This window comes from Patiria miniata, unplaced genomic scaffold (assembly GCF_015706575.1).
Source record: "Patiria miniata isolate m_02_andy unplaced genomic scaffold, ASM1570657v1 HiC_scaffold_2, whole genome shotgun sequence".
In the NCBI taxonomy this organism is placed as follows: domain Eukaryota; kingdom Metazoa; phylum Echinodermata; class Asteroidea; order Valvatida; family Asterinidae; genus Patiria; species Patiria miniata.
Window position 1 is genome coordinate 2,653,990 of NW_024037058.1, and position 7,240 is coordinate 2,661,229.

A 7,240-nucleotide genomic window follows, 5' to 3' on the forward strand; every position below is an offset into this window, starting at 1 on the left:
ATGAATATACAACATATGACGTATGCGTCATGAATAAAACAACGTACACTAATGCCTGGGTCAATTGTACAGGCGCATACACGCATAGATCTATGCATACACGTATGCACACGCATGTAACCCCACTTGCGCCCGCCTGTACTCCACATGCGCCCATGATTTTCTTTCAACAATGTCATGTACCCCACTTGCGCCCGCCTGTACTCCACATGCGCTCATGATTTTGTACTTGGTTGTTTTTCTTTCAACAATGTAATGTACCCCACTTGCGCCCGCCTGTACTCCACATGCGCCCATGATTAGCTGTTTCGGTGTACACACCGAAACAGCTCTTGTTGGCTTTTCCGCATTGTTGCGGAAAAGCCTTTCTTTTTGTTCTGATTTTTTTTCTTTTTCTTCTTCTTCTTCTTCTTCTTCTTTTTTTCCCAAAACCCCATAGACTTTGTACACGTTTATTCTACACGCCACTTTTGGCATTAATCTTTGTCATACATCATTCAAAGTTAGCATAAGCATAGCCCTTATAGCAAAGATGTGTCCCGAAGATTGACGTCATGGTGACGTCATCGACTAATTTATTATAGATTTTTGAATATTTAATTTTTCCCATAGACTTTGTACACAGAAATTAAAAAATAATTGTCGATTTTCAAAGGGCATTTTTGATTCTTTGCCACTAATTTTTTTACACCAATCTTTGTCCAAGCAAAGACCCTAATTCAAACAACATTGTGGAATGATGACGTCATGATGACGTCATCCTGTGTTTATTTATAGGCAATTAAATTGTGACACTTTTAATATTTAAAAATGCATAAGAAATCAACCGTACGCGTCCGCAGCATTCTGTTGCCGGCAAGTGGTAGAGCAGGTTAAGGTCTTCATTTCATTCAGTGTGCGTGCAATCATGTGACCCTTGCTTCCGGTCGAAAAAGGCCCAAACCGGAAGTGGCTTATTATTTGAAAATGGTAATAGAAATGAACTTGCTTTTAACGGTGTTAGTCTCTTGGCCGATAGAATTCTTCAAATCATCTACCGATGACGTCATGCAATCTTCGAGCGCCCTCTAGCGACAGGTTGAAAATTAGCAAAAATGTATTTTGAATAGATGTCTGTGGCGAAGTTTGTCGGAATCGCCTAAATATTGGTGTATATAATGACCATGACCCACTTAAGACGTGTGCGAAGTTTTAGGCAAATGACGTCATCAGACCGGAAGTTATAATAAAAAGACCCTTTTTCATGTGAAAATTCCTGAAAAATCAACCATGGCAGTTTTTATATTTGTTTTTACTTTAATTGTCGATTGAAGGGTAGGTTTAAAACATTTCAAAGTTTCGAGGCGATAAGCGAACTCGAACATACCCTGCGCACGCTTAAAACTTCACGTTGACAATACCTCTGCTTCAAAAGATGCACAGGACAGGACGTCCACAATGTACATGTACATGTACATGCACGTACGTTGTACATAGGCACATACATCGTATGTCAGTCAGCCTGCAGCGCACGTGTTGCTGAGGTCAAATCCTGTCCACAGTGACCGTTTTAGCCGATTTTCGGCTAACTTTGACAGATTTTATGTTCATGCATGCGCATAGACAGGGACGTATTATATCACTTTTGGCATTAATCTTTGTCAGACATCATTGAAAGTTGCCATAAGCATAGTCCCTATAGCCAAGATGTGTCCCGAAGAGTGACGTCATGATGACGTCATCAAGTGATTTATTATGGATTTATGAATAATTAATTTTTCTCATAGACTTTGTTCCCAGCTTTCTCCACAAGTCTTTCCTTATACAACACTGATATATCTTAATGAGTAGTTCTGAACTTCGGCTGAGAATTACTATGAGAAGGAAAAAGAAATCGTATTTTTTTACGCCTGTCATTTGATTGAAAATGTACATGTACATGTACATGCACGTACGTTGTACATAGGCACATACATCGTATGTCAGTCAGCCTGCAGCGCACGTGTTGCTGAGGTCAAATCCTGTCCACAGTGACCGTTTTAGCCGATTTTCGGCTAACTTTGACAGATTTTATGTTCATGCATGCGCATAGACAGGGACGTATTATATCACTTTTGGCATTAATCTTTGTCAGACATCATTGAAAGTTGCCATAAGCATAGTCCCTATAGCCAAGATGTGTCCCGAAGAGTGACGTCATGATGACGTCATCAAGTGATTTATTATGGATTTATGAATAATTAATTTTTCTCATAGACTTTGTTCCCAGCTTTCTCCACAAGTCTTTCCTTATACAACACTGATATATCTTAATGAGTAGTTCTGAACTTCGGCTGAGAATTACTATGAGAAGGAAAAAGAAATCGTATTTTTTTACGCCTGTCATTTGATTGAAAATATTCCCAAGAGTTAGAATAGCAAAAAATATTTTATAAGAATGTTTCAGTTTAAAGGAAAATCACTAATTTAAAGGTGCAGTTTTTCTGCTGTGGGATTTTTAACCTATTAACGTTTTCAAGCCAACATTTTCATAACTTGGCGATCTGGAATCGTCATCAAAGTTACAGCCAAGAAAGACCCTCATACAAAAATTATGCCAAGACTATGACATCATGATGACGTCATCATCAAATGATTTATTATGGATTCATGAATAATTAATTTTTCTCATAGACTTTGTACACAGCTTTCTCCACAAGTCTTTCCCTATACAACACTGATATATCTTACTGAGTAGTTCTGAACTTCGGCTGAGAATTACTATGAGAAGGAAAAAGAAATCGTTTTTTTTTTACGCCTGTCATTTGATTGAAAATATTCCCGAGAGTCAGAATATCAAGTAATATTTGATAAAAATGTTTCAGTTTAAAGGCAAATCACGTATTTAAAGGTGCAGTGTTTCTGCTGTTGGATTTTTAACCCATTGACTTTTATTTGTACACGTTTTCAAGCCACCATTTTTATAACTTGGCGATCTGGAATCGTCATCAAAGTTACAGCCAAGGATGACCCTCATAAAAAAATTATGCCAAGACTATGACGTCACGATGACGTCATCACCTAATTTTTTATTGATTTTTGAAAATTTACGTACATATTGTGAAGTCTTATATCTACAGAAATTTAAGTCCGATTGGGTTGAAACTTGGTATGTGGCTATACCAGGATGTATTATAGATTAAAAATGAGGTGACGTCATGATGACGTCATCCTGAGATTTTATATGAATATTTATTTGTTTGGACCTTCTAGCCATATCTCCCGAACGCAACATGCAAAATGCAAAATTCTTTTGACAGATTTTATGTTCATGAATATTCAGGGCATAATATTGATTAAAAAAAATCATAATGCGGAAAAGCCCTATGTTCTGTTGCAAACAGACATAGACCTCTAGTTTCTGTTATTTTTAGCTGTTCCCAATTTCAATTGGGAACAGCTATTGTTTTCGTTAAAGTTTTTTTTTTTCCTTTTTTTAGCTGTTTCGGTGTACACACCGAAACAGCTCTTGTTTTTGTTATTTTTTTTTTTCTCTTTTTTTTTTTTTCTTCCACTTTTTTTCCCATAGGATAACACGTGTTTTCGTTCTACAACGCACTTTTGGACTTTTTTCAAATCCGATCGACTTCAAACCTGGCACACACTTAGACCACCATCTGAAGATGTGTGCCGAAACTTTTCGTCATGCTGACGTCATCACATGATTTATTATAGATTTTTGAATATTTAATTTTTCCCATAGACTTTGTACACAGAAATTTTTTAAAAAATGTCAATTTTCAGAGGGCATTTTCGACACTTTGCCAGTAATTCATTTACACCAATCTTTGTGCAAGCAATGACACTAATTCAAACAACATTGTGTAACGATGACGTCATGATGACGTCATCCGGTGTTTATTTATGGGCAATTAAATTGTGACACTTTTAATATTTAAAAATGCATAAGAAATCAACCGTACGCGTCCGCAGCATTCTGTTGCCGGCAAGTGGTAGAGTAGGTTGAGGTCTTTATTTCATTCAGTGTGCGTAAAATCACGTGACCCTTGCTTCCGGTCGAAAAAGGCCCAAACCGGAAGTGGCTTATTATTTAAAAGTGGTAATAGATATGATCTTGCTTTTAACGGTATTAGTCTCTTGGCTGATAGTATTCTTTAAATCATCTACCGATGACGTCATGCAATCTTCGAGCGCCCTCTAGTGACAGGTTGAATATTTTCAAAAATGTATTTTGAATAGATGTCTGTGGCGAAGTTTGTCGGAATCGCCTAAATATTGGTGTATATGATGACCTTGACCCACTTAAGACGTGTGCAAAGTTTAAGGTGTATGACGTCATCAGACCGGAAGTTATAATGAAAAGACCCTTTTTCCTTAAACAATTCCTGAAAAATCAACCATGGCAGTTTTTATATTAGTTTTTACTTTAATTGTCTATTGAAGGGTAGGTCTAAAATATGTCAAAGCTTCAAGGCAATAAGCAAACTCGGACATGCCCTGCGCACGCTTAAAACTTCAGGTTGACAATAACTCTGCTTTAAAACATGCACAGTCCACAATGTACATGTACATGCACGTACGTTGTACATATCGTATGTCAGTCAGCCCGCGCGCAGCGCACGTGTTGCTGAGGTCTATCCTGTCCACAGTGACCGTTTTAGCCGATTTCCGGCTAACTTTGACAGATTTCATGTTCATGCATAGTCAGGGACGTAGGATAGACACTTTTTGTATAGAATACGCATGTACATGTTCATTCGACCTGGATGAAACTCCTTTACGGCAGTCATTAATAAAACGGTCGAAACAGCTCAGTGTTTGTCCACAAACACATTTCTAGTTTTTTCTTCTTTTTCTTTTTCCACTTTTCCCCATAGGTTTTGTACACGTTTTTATTCTACAAGCCACTTTGGCAATTATTTTAAATCCGATCAACTTTAAACTCAGCATAGTTATTAACCATCATCTAAGGATGTGTCCCGAAACGTTTCGTCATGCTGACGTCATCACGTGATTTATTATAGAATTTTGAATATTTAATTTTCCCCATAGACTTTGTACACAGAAATTTTAAAAAAAATGTCAATTTTCAGGGGGTATTTTCGACTCTTTGCCAGTTATTCATTTACACCAATCTTTGTCCAAGCAAAGACCCTTATTCAAACAACATTGTGTAATGATGACGTCATGATGACGTCATCCGGTGTATATTTATAGGCAATTAAATTGTGACACTTTTAATAATTAAAAATGTATAAGAAATCAACCGTACGCGTCCGCAGCATTCTGTTGCCGGCAAGTGGTAGAGTAGGTTGAGGTCTTTATTTCATTCAGTGTGCGTGAAATCACGTGACCCTTGCTTCCGGTCGAAAAAGGCCAAAACCGGAAGTGGCTTATTATTTAAAAGTGGTAATAGATATGAACTTGCTTTTAACGGTGTTAGTCTCTTGGCTGATAGTATTCTTCAAATCATATACCGATGACGTCATGCAATCTTCTAGCGCCCTCTAGCGACAGGTTGAAAATTTGCAAAAATGTATTTTGAATAGATGTCTGTGGCGAAGTTAGTCGGAATCGCATTAATATTGGTGTATATGATGACCGTGACCCACTTAAGACGTGTGCGAAGTTTAAGGTGTATGACGTCATCAAACCGGAAGTTATAATGAAAAGACCCTTTTTCCTTAGAAAATTCCTGAAAAATCAACCATGGCAGTTTTTATATTAGTTTTTACTTTAATTGTCTATTGAAGGGTAGGTCTAAAACATTTAAAAGCTTTGAGGCAATAAACAAACTCGGACATGCCCTACGCACGCTTATAACTTCAGGTTGACAATACCTCTGCTTTAAAACATGCACAGTGTGTCCACAATGTACATGTACATGCACGTACGTTGTACATATCGTATGTCAGTCAGCCCGCAGCGCACGTGTTGCTGAGGTCAAATCCTGTCCACAGTGACCGTTTTAGCCGATTTTCGGCTAACTTTGACAAATTTTATGTTCATAGTCAGGGACGTATTATTGATAAAAACAAATCATAATGCGGAAAAGCCCTATGTTCTGTTGCAAACAGACATAGATCTCTACTTGTATGTCTATGGGTCCAACAGATAATCAATATTGGGAACAGCTCTGTGGTTGTTCACAACCACAATTTCTAGTTTTTTTTCTCTTTTATTTTTCAGACTTTTTTCTCATAGGATAACACGTGTTTTCGTTCTACAAGTCACTTTTGGCTTTTTTTCAAATCCGATCGACTTCAAGCCTGGCACACACTAAGCCCACCATCTGAAGATGTGTGCTGAAACTTTTCGTCATGCTGACGTCATCATGTGATTTATTATAGAATTTTGAATATTTAATTTTTCCCATAGACTTTGTACACAGAAATTTAAAAAAAAATGTCAATTTTCAGAGGGCATTTTCGACACTTTGCCAGTAATTCATTTACACCAATCTTTGTCCAAGCAATGACCCTAACTTAAACAACATTGTGTAATGATGACGTCATGATGACGTCATCCGGTGTTTATTTATAGGCAATTAAATTGTGACCCTTTTAATATTTAAAAATGCATAAGAAATCAACCGTACGCGTCCGCAGCATTCTGTTGCCGGCAAGTGGTAGAGTAGGTTGAGGTCTTTATTTCATTCAGTGTGCGTAAAATCATGTGACCCTTGCTTCCGGTCGAAAAAGGCCTAAACCGGAAGTGTCTGATTATTTAAAAGTGGTAATAGATATGAACTTGTTTTTAATGGTGTTAGTCTCTTGGCTGATAGTATTCTTCAAATCATCTACCGATGACGTCATGCAATCTTCGAGCGCCCTCTAGCGACAGGTTTAAAATTTTCAAAAATGTATTTTGAATAGATGTCTGTGGCAAAGTTTGTTGGAATCGCCTAAACATTGGTGTATGCAATGACCTTGACCCCCTTAAGACGTGTGCGAAGTTTAAGGTGCATGACATTATCAGACCGGAAGTTATAATGAAAAGAGTCTTTTTCATTTAAAAATTCCTGGAAAATCAACCATGGCAGTTTTTAAGTTAGTTTTTACTTTAATTGTCGATTTAAGGGTAGGTCTAAAACATTTGAAAACTTCGAGGCAAAAAGCCCACTCGGACATGCCCTGCGCACGCTTAAAACTTCAGGTTGACAATACCTCTGCTCTAAAACATGCACAGAACGCCTATACATGTTTGTACATACACGTACGTTACGCACATACATCGTTTGTCAGTCAGTCTGCAGAGCACG